Source organism: Stegodyphus dumicola, chromosome 10, assembly GCF_044657685.1.
Source record: "Stegodyphus dumicola isolate Sdum_Otavi_A_Nest chromosome 10, ASM4465768v1".
Lineage (NCBI taxonomy): Eukaryota > Metazoa > Arthropoda > Arachnida > Araneae > Eresidae > Stegodyphus > Stegodyphus dumicola.
The window spans coordinates 136,247,892-136,265,586 of NC_140777.1; the positions used below are offsets into that span (position 1 = coordinate 136,247,892).

The following is a 17,695-nucleotide window of genomic DNA, read 5'->3' on the forward strand; positions in this document are numbered from 1 at the left end:
TGCGGTTCTTCTACCAGTTGCTTGTTTTCCAAAATCGGGAACACAAAAATCAAAGTTTAATAATGATTAAGGTTAAATATAGATTAAAAGAGTGGATAAAACGATTGTATTTCAGGAATAGAAAAGAACGCATTTAAAGCATTTTTGATGTTGCAGCCCACATATTCTTAGAAGAGCCGCATGGACTCGCGAGTTTGAGAAATAGAACTACCGAACTTTACGGAGAGCAAAAGTAAGAGAATGGGGAAGCTGCGGATGAAGGTAACAAGTGCGTGGGCGTTTGACAGTCGTTTCGTCCGGGAAAGGCGGAATGGAGAAGTTTCCCTACTGTGGGGAAAACCAAAGGGGAAATGGAGCGAATGGCAGTCGCCGGCGCACAGTGCGTGGGTGTTGGGCTGGTCTTCTCTTCTCGGCTGCGGCAGCCGAGGGGAGCCCCCCTTCTGCCCCTATTTAACACGACTGCCGACTCGCTCCGAGACCAGTTGCTCCGCCTGAAGCCACCTTCTTTGACTCCTCCTTTGACTTTCCCGGATTCATTCTTCCATTTTCCGCTTTCTTCTCTTGCCGCCAGGTAAGCGATTCCCACTGCTCTCATTGTTATTGCCCTCGATCAACATTCATATTATGGCCAAAATGTGCTCTATCATCTAAAGTTCCAGAAGTGTTTTCAGCACACTATGAATTAAAATTGTATTTTCCCCTGGCTGTTATTCTCTAATCGTAGTTCAACAATTAAGTTATTTATTTTAAATTTAATATTTTGAGGTCTTCGAAATATGGTTAATTTTATGGTTTGAGTATGGGCGAGGGGAGTTTTTTGCTTCTCAAATTTTCCAGTGAAAGAAACTGGATATGAAGTAGCGAAACAAAATGTTTTCGCCTTATTTAGACTGGTCAGATTGTCCGAATGTGTGAATAACGGATAAAAGAGGTGAAATTTTAAGATTTTTAGAAGTCGTTTTGTTTTTAAAATATTTTGCATCATTTCGGTTGACAATAATGTCGTTTAATTCTTACCTAAACCGTCAGTATTTTGTTTCAAAAATTATATTTAGGCATTATTTCACAGACTCAGAATAATAAATTAATAATTCTGATTTGCTACCAGAAAATAAGAATTTCGAAAAATAAGAATTCTATCGGGATTTTCATTTATAAAATTTCCCTATTAACCTTATTGATTTATGGTATTTTACATGTATTAGAATGAATTTTAAGTTCCAGGAAATAAACGTTTTCCACAGTTTGTTGTTCTAAACGTTTGCATTTATCAATAAATTGTAACTCAGTGGAGCTCTTAAATGAATGACAAAATAAAATTTTGTGAATTTCTAGGAAAAAAATCTCTTTTTTTTTTTTTTTTTTTTTTTTGGAAGAGGCTTTTGGATATTTTATATGCTTGAAAAAATATTAGGATATTCAGTTAAAAATATTATGAATATGCAGTTCAACATGAAGAGAACAAAGTATGTTAGATTCTTCCTATCTGTATCAAACGCTAATTGTGAATGAGTTTCGTTATATTCCTCTCGAGGAAAAATTAGGAATTTCCTTCAATTTTTATAACGTAAAAAAGTATGTGTATACTATAATTTTAATTTATTAAGACTATATAAATTTGAAAATTTATTGTTTTTGCATTTTTAATGATAATGAAACGACAGTATCAGAATTGCTTGATATTTAATTGCATTTTAATTTCTAAAAATATAAATAAATATTTATAATGAAAAAAAATTTAAAGTCTTTTTTAGTGTAATGATGTCACAAATATTCCCAAACGAAAAGTAATTAACATTTCTATTTATCTTGATTCTTGTCTGAAAAGAAAAGATTTTTATAAATATCTGGAAATTAATAGAGTATTGCATTAGAAATAGTGGCGGGCGGGGAAATGTGCTGGAAAAGATTCACTTAATGTGTTTCTTCAGCGGATTCTTTCAGCCAGCCACTGTGGTGATGAAGTTGTTTTCAATTGGTATCGTCGGTCTTTATCTTTGTCTGAAAACAATATAAACCTTACTTTGCTATTATTGACTATTATGTTTCTATCATTGACTATTACTTTGCTATCATTGAGGGAAAAATATAAGTATTAATACTTTTATTTTTTTTTCATAGTATTTCATGTACTATATTAGACTTTCTAGTCCAATTTAAGCAATTAAACATTTTCGAAGATCTCGTAGGAAACTTGACGTAACGAATGTAATCGTCATATTTACGCTAATAAGAAAAAAATTTAGAATTCCAGCTGTTTTTGCAATAAACATAAACAAATATGTTTTGTGTGTTTATGAGTTTATTATCAATTATTTTAAAAACCGAAAGTGTTTTTTTGATACAATTAATACCGAAATAAATTACGTGTTAGTTCTCCAATTTTTTCTGATAAAAGTATTGTGATATTCCCTAACTTTTTATAAAAATTCTATTACTATACTCTGTGGTTCCGGGCCCCACCATGTTTTACTGTAAATTAACAACTTAATGTAATCTATAGAATAATACATCAGAATGATAAAACTCTGAAATCTATACGAAATTTCCGAATGCAAAGTATTTAGTAGCATTTCAGGTCACTGTAACGCACTGTTAATTTCCTAAGAATTTTGCCAGATATCATTTACAGTTTCATAAACGTAACATTAAATTTTCGGATATAAATGATTTTAACTTTTATAGTAATATTTTTATATTAAAAAGCAACATTCTAAACGAAATTACGAAACAAATATTTTATGCTTTCAGTAACACATTTCTTTTCTCAAGACTACTGACACTTCATTAATAACCTTACATAACTTTCAAATTTATCGGTGAAAAAAAACTAAATATTTCATAATGGACAAGAAATTTACCCAACTTTTAAAACACTTTGCTCTGTAGGAAATGTTTAAAAATATTAATCAAAATATAAAACTATTAATTGCCAGATAATTTGCATCTAATAGCAAAAGAGGAATATTCGGGAATTCCTTCAAAATATCATCAACTTAAAATAGCAAAAACGATTTCTTTAAAACTGAATTAAAAAAATCATAATTCAAAAGCAAGAAACATAATAGAATTAATCACAAAAGACAACAACGTTAATAATTTTTAATGCGTAATTTAAATTATAAATATCTCTTCTTGAAATCGAAAAGCATAATAAAACATCTGGGCTTTAAACTGTTAACAGTTTTGCTTTTCACATAAGGAAAAACAATGAATAAATTTAATAAGATACATAATTTTCCAAGAAATTTTAAAGTCTGTAATGAAAAGAACTAAAGAACGACTTGAAGAAAGAAAGTGTAACTTTTTAAGCTTCTAATTTTTCGAATCATCTATCAAAATCTGATGAAATGTTTCATAAATTAAAGAATTTCATAATATTTTTCACTGTATCAGAATCTTAACAGTTGGGAAATAATCGAAAAATTGAGATAACATTAAACAGCTTGCTAACAATTTTGAAGTTCGTATTTAATTGATCTTTGAACAACGTAACAATTTGGAAACAACATTTTCTAAACCTTAGTTTGGTCTTTGATTCATATAGCCATGCAAAAATAATACTTTATAGTTTGGTTTTAGTACAACATATTTGACTGAAAGGTCTTCAGTAGGACAGTCTTCTGATGAGGATCTTAATAGTCTCGATGGCTGATATTAGATATAACGTTTTCAGTTAGTATGTAACAAGAATGAAAATGAAGTTTTTTTTTAATTACTAAGTCGTTACAAATCATTCATAGGCTTTGAAGGGAAAAATAAAATAAAAGTATTTCCAGTTATCGGGAATAAATGTTTTAAGATCTATTTCTGAAAATGCATATTAATGATTAAAACTCCGTTAATGATCCAAAGTTTATTATTTAAAAGTATTACATACTTTTACTTTCTGGTCAACAGTGGGAAAAGAACAATGCTTTATATTTAACCTGTTGCTAGTTGCCCCGTTGTGAAACGGAAGCGGACACCTCATATCCTGTGACCCTAACAGTAGTACGTTTTTTAAGTTCTTTTATTTCAAATCAAGTCACAATTTTTAATACTATAGCCCTTTATAATTACCATTTAGTTAGCAGAAGAAAAAGTAAACATTTTGAGATTCAAATGAAGAAAAACTTCAAAAAGAAAACTCCTCATGGCTTTAAATGATTTCTGTGTTCTGTATAGGGGATAACATTATGTCTAGAACGGTTTTTTAATTACGTCGTCAGAAATGTTGAATACTTTCAGAAATAATAATTTTAGGCAAAATTTATTTATCGTGAGGGTTTTCATTGTATTATTATTGATAGTGCTTCGAATTTTAAAAGATGGTTTTATGTTTCCAAGAGCATGATATAATTATTTCAGATAAGTTTCTCACACTGCAGTATATGCTTAATAACCACCTTCTGGTGCTATTTAAAGTTATTCAACACACTAACATTTTTAAGCGTAGTATTTCTGCAGTTGAGTTAAAAGGAAGAAATTATAATTTCCAGTTTGCTCGGAGTATTATTAAATTTTCAGCTTAACTAAAAGGCTATCCAAAGTGAAAAATATTTTAGGACAGTTGCTAAAAGCGATTTTCGATATTTAGTGAAACTAAGGTTTAATTGCACACTATCAAAAATTATTAGCGTTTTTTTTTTCTTCCAAAAGTCGAATTTTAAAAAGAGCAGTAAATGCATAAATTTATTCTTATGAACAATTTTAAATCAAATTTATATTTATAAAAACCTAATTTTTTTTTTTTAATTTTAATTTGTAGAAATTAAAGAAGATATATCGGAAAATTTCTCAACCTTCATTCAAATTCTAGAAATGACTATGTGGCATAATTAATTTTACTTTTCAATTTAACTAAATAAATTTAGAATGGCGTAACAGTTCGTAGTGGCGTAATAGTCTTACAATGCCCTAATATCTGCTTTTTTGACTGTGCGCCCCGGGCTGCACAAACATATACCCTGGACAAGTGTACAGCTTGTCGCAAGGGCCCCCCCCCGGGTGTTTAGTTCCAAAGCGAACATGGTACTCATTTTATCGACTCATTTAAGGGCTGAAAGGCTGAATCAACCTCGCCCAGCCCGGGGATCGAGCCCCGATCTGCGGTGCTGCTGCGAGAATCGCTACCACTGCGCCACCAGGCCTCATTTAAAATGAATATAAATTCCAAAACAACGCTTTTTAAAATAAAAGTTTTGTTTTCAATGCTTAATTATAAATTCGAACGCCATTCCAAAATAAATTCCAACGCTTTGTTTCAATCGTAAACATTTCTTAAATTTAGAACTGAAAGAGTTAAAATAGTATTTAGACTTTCAATTTACGGATTTGTACAATACAAAGTATACAAGGATGGATAAATCAGAAGCAACTGAAACCAACAAAGCTAAATTGCATATATTGAAAAATTAACGAGAAAACGCATTTTCAGTCTTTTTTGTAACTGCATGAAATTATACCGTTAACATGTATTGTGTAATTCGGAGCATTCATTGCAAAATGAGCTTGTTAAATTCTGAAGAGAAATTACATGTTTCAGGAAGCAAATTATTGCAATTACACTTCTTTTCTTATGGCATATTTTGACTTCTCTAATTCTAAATATTCAGATTCACTTCCGCTCTTATTAATAATTATAAACATATTTGAATGCTTCACAAACTTTTAAAAGTTAACACAATTTTAAAGACGATAACTGATAAACAATAAACTCTTGATTAAGCTTTGTGAAAAAGATTTTTCCATGTAGAAATAGGCTATGTATGGCGTTAGAAACATTATTTAACAACTTCAATAATTCTGAAAATTAATACATCTAGTATTAATAAAAATACATCTAGTATGATGCGATGTACAGTGTAAATAGTGATGTATAATTTTAAGTTGAAAATTAAATAGAAGACCTTGTATCACATTTCATAGTAACCACCTCTTAGAACTGGCGATTTCCCAAAATGCTTGTATGATAAATTAAATATGTTACACTATGTGTATTGGTTGTTCTGCGGAGTTTAAATACCTCGAGAATGATACGTAATGGATCTCCAAAAAAATGAAACGATTAAATTACTGACGTTTCTAAGGAAATAAAAATCAGAGCTCGCATATAAAGAACTTTTGCATTCATATGATCAAATAAAGCTTAATAAAAATCTGAAAGGTTTCAAATTTTAAATTACGTCCAAAGAGGCATTTTTTTTTAACGTTTTGTGTGTTACCTTTATGTATTAAATATCATGTTCTTTGCACTTAAAACATAAAATTCAATTCAATAGCAATGTCGCAAAAATAATTTTAAATTGAGCTTGTCTCTAGAATTTCTAATACAGAGTTCCGCGCGCTGGAGATAAAAAGGTTTCCCCCTCCCCCCGTAGAGTGTTGCCATTGCTCGCTTTGAAATCCTTGAGTTTGTTAATTAAAAATTCGTTAAAGTTTTACAAAATAGGAAATAGATAATAAAACAAATTCCAAATTTCAAATTGGGTCTTCCACATGCCCATATTCGTAGGAGGATGACGTCATTCAAAATTCGACGGCTCTATGTACCGTTGTTTTATCACAATGCGAGAAATATACATACATTTATGCAGATTTTTCATTATTTAATTTCTTCAAATATAATGCAGGACTCTAACATTGGGTGGCTACAGTTTGAAAATTGAAACGGACATTTATAGTGATTTAACGCAAAATCGCAAAACGAAAACAATAGTCCTTCAGGAACAAAGACCCTTTAGACTAAAAATATGTTATTGATTTCGCTAAAAATTTACTTTTTGTAATAAAAATGTGTAGTTTACTGGACGGAATATAAGAAGTATCTACATTTAAAAGATATTTTATAAGAAAGAACAGTAAAGGTTCAGATACTATACTTAAGATAAAAATAAGTAAATATATTTTATTTTGATGCAAGCTTGAAGAATAAGTTCTACGGCTATTATTATTTTAATTAAACAGCTATTGTGATTTAGACCTTTACTATAATTTCTATTCTATTCTATATAATTCTATTCTATTCTCTTCCGTTTCTTCACCAGAAATGTAAGTGAGTTAGAGAGTATTTAAGTCGATTTGGACTGTAAGAAGAGTGTGTTTCTGCCTCTCGAGGCCACGTTACAAGGTCTCGCCACTTCTTATAAGATTTTAATTCTTCGGCTTTGCGTTATTGCTGCCGACATTTAATTAATACGTCAGTGAAAAGTTCTCAGCCAACTTAGAATTTAAAATCAAATCGTGTAGTTTTTGAATACTAAGAGTAGTTTTAAATTTGAATGTTATATCGCCACAAGTGGTGGAAGATGCTGTTGAGCACGAGTATTCTAAAATTCTATGTTAATAAAAAGGTCATTCTAAATTTTTTCAAGTTCCTCTCCTTCAGCTATCATTCGCTTCAAGTCTGTTAGGAGTCTGATATTAGTTTATGCTACCAAAGAAAGTCAGAAGTCATAAATCATAGTGATATAGTATATTTTTTAAATTTGTGTATTCAAGACGAATAATGAGAGATTCTTTTATTGGTTAAAGATATAAATTGCACTAATTTCAAGAAAAATAGTATCATTCGAGAGAAATACTTCTTTATTTTAAACCCACATGAGAGGCATAAAGTATTTTCTCCCTCCTTTCTGCATGTCTTCATGGTGTAACGGTAGCACACTCGTCGCGTATTCGAGAGGTCCGGGTTCGAGTCCCGGCTAGGTCGCTGCACATTTTTCATGTACTATTGCTTCAAAATAACCTGATGTCTCTACAGAGAGATAAGAAACTCATATCAGCTTTTAATTTAAGAGAACCATCTAAACTTGAACTTTAAAATAGTGCACAATTATGTCTGAGATTGATGTTTATTTAAAAATGTACATAGAATATTTTGTTTTTCCTTTAATGAAAAGTTAAATCATGTCTCGAAATGCAATATCAGTGCAAAATCAATACTAAACTTTACTTTACTTTAAAAAATCTGATGTGTACACCACATGACTTCCTTGTATTAAATTATACGCATTTTTTCTTGCATTTCATTTAAACCTATTGGATTGAATTAAATCTACTTCGCCGACAGCGCATAAACCACAAGAGAATAAATGCATTCTTTAAAAATCACTCTGTTTGTTTACCATAGCGACACTCTGGCGCTAGGTTCACTTAACAGTATTATATTTCGTTCATATTATAACTCAGAATGCACAAAAATTATATCATTTAAAGAATTATCTAATCGTTGTCACATGTTCTATTCAAATACTATAAAGCTAGAATGATGTATAAAAGAAATTAAGCAAACAAAACAAAAAAAGAAACAGTTTTTCACAGACGATTGAGTATTTCTCATTCAATTATTTCAGTTCTCATTTCGCGACAAGGCAAAAATACATAAAAACTCAAAATATCTATATTTAAACTACGAAGTAAATCTTGTCAGTTATTTCCTCGGAAAAAAAATAAAAGAATCCAGAAAAGATTAAGCTTCATTTGATTCGCAATAATAAATGAAGGCGTTACCTTTGTTGTTGCGAAGCTAAGTTTCTTTAGATTGGCAACAATTCCACTATTCTGCTGTTTCAAATGTAAACAAGCCATGGCCGCCATCAAAAAATTATTAGGCTTAGTGGCACTTAAAAAACTTTAAAAATGTTAATAATTGTAAAAATGTTGCATACAGATTTACTAAAGGCATAAAAAACTGAACCGGAAGATAAGAACAACATAATTCAATAATTTTTAAAGCACAAAATGTACAATTTACAAATATATAAGAGTAAAGAAACTGAGATCACTGAGCTGGGTAACAGAGTGGATATATATATATAAATATATTTATATACGTTTGGTGCCGCCGATTGCAACAAAAATACGAGGTGCACATCTACATTTTATAGCAGTCCTATATATAAAATTTCAACGTTCTGAGGCTACTCGTTTTTGAGTTATGCGAGATACGTACGTACGTACGTACATACGTTCGTACAGACGCCACGAACAATTCTCTTCAGAATTCATTTTAAAGCAGTTTTATAATTTTTTTGGAGGAAAAGAGTCCTTTATTCTGTCCTTACGTACAGATATCACGCAAAAACATCGTTAAATTGCATTCGATGGCGGTCAAAATGGATATTTTTGTTGAAATATGCTGCCTGAAACATTTCGCGATTACAATACTTCCTTTTTACTTCGTACAAGGAAGTAAAAAATGACAGAAAATCTTCAAAATTGTATTTCCAAAGCATACGTCATTTATCATTCTTATTGCCCGTCTTCAGAAACATATATGAGAAATCGAATGCACGTCACTGCTAGTCAAATATACTCTCGACTAAGAGCAATATCGCTTTACCCGAGCACAAGAATTTCAAATAGCTTTTTACTAACATGCACGAATGTACAATACATGTCTTGAAGAAATTCGCAGTCCTGTTGCGTCATTTCTAAGAAACAGACTCTGAAAATCCAGTGCATGTCAGCTGCAATCGGAATGCATTGTCGAATGAAAGAAGCATTTGTTTATTTTATCTTTGAATAAGGAAATATGTAAAAGCTATTTCAAAAATATAGGAATATGTAAGCATTAAAATTTTTATAACTCTGTATTAAAGAAACCGAATGATATAATCATATTCATGACATACAGATAATATATTTCATTAGTTTAATATGAAAATTTATTTAGATTATTATGTAAAATCTAATCAGAAAGCAATGTTTGTTAAATAACAGAACTCTTGAAAATAGTTTTTCTTGGCCATTTCACAAACCTTTGATAAATAGTGCAGCAATAACAGGTAGACAATTTATAGCCAGAATAATTTATCCTTGAAGTATGGTAATTACATCTTCTGTTTCTTGAAGTATTCTGAAGCGTTATTTGAAAATAAGTCGAAAATGAACCTGTATTTTACCAATATTTTAAGTTGGTGTATATTTCATAGAGCTTGCACTGACAAATCATTTTTTAAATTTTGAACATGTTATAAAGTAATTATGAAAATTCTTATTGATTCGTTTGCAAGCATAAAATCAAGCAAATGAATTCTGTTAAAATATTTAATTTGAGTTTAAGCTGGAACAGAAGAGAATTCACAACATTTCAATTATATTCATGAGTAAATTATTGCGTAAATTATGAATTTTACTCGATTATATTACACCAGCTTTGTTATCAATTTCATAAGTATGCTGCCTTGTTAAATTAAGATTTGTAAGACATAAAAATATATTACATTTCCTAAATTTTGTGAGATTATCTATCCGAACGTTCTCATTTTTGGGGGGATGGGGAGGGAAGATTGCAGTCAATCCTTTCTAACTAGCTTGGTTGCTGTTGCCTGAAATCTGTTTCGTTTAAATTGACGTTGACGAATTACTTTTAAATGATATCACGAAATTAGATAACAAATAATCAAAAAAGATTTTAAAGTGTATTTGAGAAATTGATTTAATTCTGAAAAAATTCATGTTAATTTGGTATAATAAAACATTTTATAATTTCAATTTTGAAAGCCTGACAAATACTCGAAATTTCAAAGAGAAATTTTCAGGGCTTTGAAGAAATGACTAGTAAGTAATACAAATATTTCTATATGTTGATATAATTAAATGCTCGTTAAGAAAATAAACTTTATTAAGCCCTCTGAATACTCTAAGTAGATAAATTTAAATTGGTTAATACAATATGCGTAGTAAAAATAAATTCTGACAAGCTGATTTAATTAAATCACACACGGATTTTTCGTTTAACGGTAAGGATGCTTCTGCAGAAGATTTTCTAGCGGAAATCGGCTTGTATTCATTTCAAAGTAAGAAATGGTACTATACAGAAAAGGAGACTAATGCCTGAGGTTTTATTGCTATGATGTCATTTATAAAACTATTTTTTCCTAAATGGAATATGAAATTAGTCGAGGACTTCCTTTTTTAAATACCATTCCTATTTCTTATTAAATGTAAATTTTAATTTAAGTTTTAATTTAATTTTAGTTGTAAATTTTAACTTATATCTAAAAATACTTATTAACTACATGCCAAGAATTACCTTCATTACTTACTTGTGTATGATCCAATAAATTATAGTATTGCTTTAGTTCTATAATTTCTTCCAGCAATTTATTAAAAGCTAAAAAATACAATTTTATTTATTGTTTATTAAAAGCAAATAATGTGAAATGTGTAAATATCTGTGAGTATAAGTTTCATATTCTTTATATCTTAAATCACACACCAAAGAGTGATCTCTCGACTCATTTTCTTCCACTCCATCTTCTACTTAAAATGATGCAGTTACCATTTAGTAACTTCACTTCCTTATTATATTGTTGAACAATGCCTGTTGATGTGGTATCGCCTTCCCCCTTCTCCATTTCAGTCTCTGCTTAAAAATATAGTTTTAAGTTGTTTATAACTATAGTTTTAAGGTGACGAATAGAATAAATTCTATTCCATTAGTAATATTATATTCCATCAGTAACTGCGAATATATTTCATTAGTAACTGCGGTATATTCCATCAGTAACTGCGGTACATTCCATTAGTAACTGCGAATATATTTCCATTAGTAACTGCGGTATTAGTATTGCGGTATATCCCATTAGTAACTGTGAAGGTCAAGAAGTGTTCATTGATGTTGTATATGTTACGGTGAAACACCGAAATCTGGAGAATGTCGACTTTCACCGGTGAATGAAAACATTCCCATAGTCTCTTGGTGTATGTCCGAAATATTTTCCAAATACTCTTAGTTCTGACTTACACCGACATTCACCATGCACTAATGGTGAATGTTAAACATATAACAATATTATATTTTCTTCTCCGTAATTCAGTTGCGAATAAACGCACTTAAAACTTGAAATAAGAACTTAAGAACATGAGAACCTAAAACACACAATACATTCAAAATGAGAAAGGAAAATAATAAAAGTTAAAAACTTACTTAATTATACAGTACGTTCTAAATGAGAAAATAAAATAACAGTAATTCAAATCTTATTTATTGCAACAACTTAAACTATTATGGCAGTTTATGACCTCTCTTTTCGATTTTCACCAGAGCATATCTGTGATTGTCGACATACACCGGTGAGGGTCCGAATATACACAAATGTAGTGAAATATTCGGTCTTTCACCGACGTATTTGGTGAATGTTGATATTCTACGGTGAAAGTCGACATTCTCCAATTTCGGTCTTTCACGATAAGATATATATAAAATTAACAAGCCACTAAGAACAGACTAGCAGTCTCATTTTAACAAAGAAGGTTTTTGCTTTCATTTGGTGGTATTTATCTATTAAGAATAACATAATAAGTATGATAAGCAAAATGATAATCAATGATTAATTTGCATGTCCAGCATCATAAATTTAAAAAAAAATTGTCGCATGTCAATTGCAAAATTTCTAAATTTCTTGTGACCGATCTCGTTTTCCTGATATTAGAATAAGCCCACGAAATTCATCATGGCAAGAAGGCATGATTGCGTCTGTCGTTGGCAACAACACCATGCAGGTGACAATACGACTTTGCTCAGTTTGTAGAGTCATTAGGATTTTTTGGAAGCCAGAGAGATGAAAAATATGCAACCGTCTTCGCCAGGAATCGAACCACGGACCTCTTGAGTACCGGCCTAGCGTGCTACCGTTACACCACGAAGGCACGCTAGGGAAGTGGGAGAAATACTTTATAAGTTGCACCGCCAAGTTTGAAGCAGACACTCCAAGGCGACTTGTCCAAGGGTCTCCGTTACTATTAACATCTCGAGAGGACTTTCTGCTAACCGCATAATTTGAATGCCCCCATGCCACACAGACATTATACTTTTGCAAATATCCGTGCCTTCTCCAGGATTCGATCCCGAGCCTTTATGGTACGGCAACCAGAGTCACTATACTATCCCGCTTGGACGGCATTTCTAACTTTACTTCTTGGTTGCATTACCAATTGCATGAACTATAAAACGTGACATTTTTATATTAACATATAGACTACAATCTTTTGTATAAAATTAATTATTTTTATTTTTAATATTGCTTTTAAATATTTTCCTATCATCTTATTTACAGCATTTTGAGTAAAAAAAAAAAAAAAAAAAAAAAAAAAAAAAGGAATGCAGAAACCTTTAGCAGAAAATTTTCAAAGTTGATTTTTTTTTTTTTAATTAAACACTTATTTCACTTTAATAGTAAAATTTTTGTCTTACGAATTGCAGCACCATGTATTAATTTTATTTATTTAATGGTAAAATTCCTTCTGAAATGTTAGACTGTAATCTGAAACTTTCTGACTGCAAATTTTAGTTTGATCATTTTTAGTACGGATTTTAAACAGTTTTTTTAAACGTTAAGAATTTTCTGCAGCATTTTTTTTTCTTTTATCATCTCGTCATTTCTTTAGTCAATCTTTTATCTTTAAGGAAGAAACCTGTTGTGTCTAAGAATGATTATTCGTAGGCTTATTGCATGTAACTCTCTAAGCACCATGGATTTCTTTGTAATGTAATTTTGTAATCATATACAAGAGTAAAATGCAATCCTGTCATCTATCATATATTAGTTCAAAATTTATCTCTTAATGTTCTTGTTGCATTCATTTTGAAAACAACCAAACACAGTTATTAATCGTAATCATCGTTTCTAAATCTTCGAAGAATCATTTACATCTATGTAAGGAGACACGCGTAATGCAAAAGTGAAAATTGGAGAAAAATTCAAATTTAATTCGGATAATTGAGGATAATTGCCTAAAAGCATATATCTGTGTATTTCTGATATATCTGCGATAAGAATTACGGATATAAAATAGGAATTGGTAAACAGAGTTCTTCAGAAACGTCTTCCAAATAATTAAGGATATTTCATCAGCATGAAATTGAAGATCAGTCTTTCCTATGGAAATATCTAATTTGAGGAAAAGGTATGCTGCAAAAAAATTCTATTAAAATTTATTAACAAAAACATAGGATATCTATTTAAATCATGAGCTTTTACGCAAATAACAAAGTGGCAGAGTAAAACAACCTATGTGAATTACTGAACAGATAGAGAGAGGTTGAAACTAATTTCGACGAGAAAATGAGGTGGAAAGAGTAAACTTTCACCAAGCCTAAAAGGGCCTACGTTTCGCCTAATATATTTTGCACTGTTATTAATCATATTGTATTACCACCCGATCTTTTAAAAAGCTTGTTGTTGCTGTATCAACCAGTGTTATATTTTGAATAAGCAATGCACCCTTTTTAAAGATTTAAATCGGGCTTTAGATATTAAGAAGTAATTTTCACTTCACAGTTATTTCCTTAAAACTACAGTAAGTACAGTTCTGACTAATTTACTACAGTTTGTAACTATTAGATAAAAATTGCTCCGATGCTATTGCAAACATATTTAGGGTAGTGTCTTATAATTGCCATATACGTTACATTTTCAATTTTCTTATTATAATAGAAGAATCATCATCAATCTTTTGTACCAGCATAAAAAGAAACAAAATATTCTTTTCTTTTACTATACAATACTTCAAATTACAATACCCTTCGATATAATGCAAATATACACAGATTTTAGGTATTAAATTATACCCTTCCACAGATTTTAGGTATTAAATTTAAAAATGGAACATAAAAAGATGAAGAAACAGCTTTCTAACCATTTTAAAACACAGTGTTAGTTAGAAAGATATTTTACTACCCAGTGTTTTTATAGTCCATCAAGAACAATTTCAGCATATTGTTTTAAGAAAAATTGAGTAAGAATATTTTAGGAGTATTTTATTAATTAACAGATGTAACCGTTGCACGGATTTATTCTTTAATTACAAGTTAACTATTAATTAAAATAAAATAATGAAATTTTATTCAGGTTTGTTCCTAAATTTGAATTTTGGTGAATATTAGTAATATAGAATTATATGACATGAGAAAATATTAAAAATTGGTCGAGTTGATAAATTCTGCGTTATGATTGCTCAATCATCTGTTTCTCGTTTCTTTTTTAAATCTCAGTTAATAAATTTTTAGATGTGCTATATAAAAAATAATTTCGATTTTTACTTCAGATAAACTTACTTATGAGGGTAATATGTAATGTTTACTTTATCTATAAGATAACTATCAAAATTGTGTAGAATTGAAAAATGAATGAGGTGTAAAAATGGTATTTATTTTGCTTAAATGTTCATTGTTAGTCCAAAGGGACTTGAGTCCCGAAGGACTATTACTTTCGTTTTGGCATTTTGCGTCGGACGGATAAATGTCGGTTCACTTTTCAAACTGTTGCCATAAAATGTTAGAGTCCTGCATTATATTTGAAGAAATTAAATAATGAAAATCTGCGTAAATGTATGTATATTTCTCACATTGTCATAAAATAACGGTACATAGAGTCATCGAATTTTGAATAACGTAATCCTCCAACGAATATGAGCATGTGGAAGACCAAATTTGAAATTTGAAATTTGTTTTATGATCGATTTCCTATTTTTTAAAACTTTGACGAATTTTTGATTAACAAACTCAAGGATTTCAAAGCGAGCAATGGCAACGTTGTGCAGAAAAAACATTTTTATCTCCAGCGCGTGAGTCTCTGTATCGGAAATTCTAAAGATATGCTCGTTTTAAAACTATTTTGCGATATTGCTGTTGCACTGGATCTTATGGTTTAAGTGCGAGGAACATGATATTTAATAAAGAAAGGTAACACACAAAATGTTAAAAAACGCCAATTTGGACGTAATTTAAAATCTGAAACATTTCAGATTTTTTATTTTTGTATACTGCTTAATTTTTCATGATAATATATAATAATTTCATATAATTTCCTGTTAAATTATACATTATTAGGCAATTTAAGTACGATATGAAAATAGTGGATGAAATGAAATTCAGAAAGTTGTTCCTATCGATAAAACGTGTTCTATTAACTTTTCAAATTCCGTAAAACTATTCTTAGAATTTTAGTCTTTATTGTGGATCAAGGAAAACAACTAGAGATTACTTTAGAAAACTAAACAAATTTGAATACTCTATTACACTTTTTATCCACTTTTATTCCATTCCATCATAGCTGACAGAAACTATTGTACTAGCTTTTTACTTACATTCTAAACATAAATTTACTCCCTAAAAGCAAATTTAATCTCGTGCCATACATCGAGAAAGCAAAGTAATTTAAAATTCATATAATGTCATAAATGACTGTTTGGCGGAACAGAGTTCTCCCCTCAAGCTAGTTTTTATTGATATACTACGCAAGTTGAGGAAAATATTTGCTCTGTAATCTGAGGAAGGAAATGAATGCCATATACTGGAAAAGAATTTAAGGTTATAAATAAGTGACGTTAAATATTAATAAGGCTACCTCAAATTGCGTACTTTAATAAAAATTCATCATTTTTAGAAGAATATATAATATTCCGTAATGAAATTTTTCCGAGATGGTTCCAAATGAAAGTAATTTTGAAAGAAATAATTATAACAAAACGCATGTTTAGAAGTCCAAGTTTATTCTAAACAAAGTTGCTTACGAGATATCGTATCGGCTGAAATCTGTCTGGATGTATTACAGTCGTTTCGGATATTATTACTGTGGTGTTGCATACGTAACGTATCCCGAATTATCGAGCTTAGCATCAAAATAAGTAATATAATAAAAGAACACACTGCATTAAAAAAAAAAAAGACAGTTCTATATCTCTCGTTCTACTGGGCCGATTGACGAAATTCATATTGCGTTTTTCATGTCGCGAAAGCGTGACTTAGGATATGTATTAGATTTATATTAAGCAATGTTCTATTATAGGAATTTTGGCACAAAATCAAACCTTTTTCTGAAATGACATGTCTATTATTTGGGTGTCAAATTATTACTATTAGATGGGTCTCAAATTATACATAAATATTTAATTTTGTAAAATTTGGTGCGATATTTACGGAGAAATTCAAACATTTATATTAGCGCAATTTTTCAGTTTGCGCCAAGAATAATTCACTTGGTGAACTTCTTAACTTATAGCAACATATTTTCCTTTCCTTTTTTTCATTATAAATGATCGTAAGAAAAAGTCATCGTTTATTTTTTCAAATTAATTTAAAAGTAGTGCGTAAACCACATTTGACGTTATTATCGCTAATAACAAATATGCCAAATCTCAAATACGTAAATTTACGTATATCCTAGGAAAATTTTAGTAAAAAACTGTAATTTTTTGCAGGTATGCTTTGAAATACATCTACTTCAAGATGGTGGTAAAATAATTTTAACAAAATGCGTAAACCACATTTTCTTTATTATCGCTTTCAAACAAATATGGCAAATTTCAAAATGCGCCAATACATATATAATCTTCGGAAATTTTGAATAAAAATCTCTAATTTTTTGCAGGTATACTTAGAAATATATCTACTTTAAGATGATTGTAAAAATGTTATAGGTTATAATCAAAATGGTTTTCGAAAAATTTTAAAAATTATTTCAAAATACAAATTTTAAAAATAAATTATAAAATTTGGGCGAATTTTATTTGGAATGAACCTAAATTTCGAATTGTGGAAGAGAAAGTCAAGTAAGTTTAATAAAAAAGAGATATCAATGCATTTCTATCAAATTCAATTAACATTGAGGAGTTAAAATTTTGAGAGCTAAGTTTTTAAAACCTACTCGTGGGATTTTTACAAAACTTGGGACTTTGGCATAATTTGAGTCGTAGAATCGAAATA

General features: G+C 29.9%; 1 protein-coding gene across 2 annotated transcripts in view; it reads left to right on the forward strand.

The window, feature by feature from the left end:
- Window positions 1-401: 401 nt before the first annotated feature.
- Window positions 402-17,695, forward strand: part of LOC118192073 (uncharacterized) — a 544,392-nt gene continuing 527,098 nt past the window's right edge. For both annotated transcript variants that reach the window (XM_085825577.1, XM_085825578.1), the window contains exon 1: window positions 402-571. The gene's annotated coding sequence lies outside the window, so the exon portion shown is untranslated. The remainder of the gene's footprint in view (window positions 572-17,695) is intronic.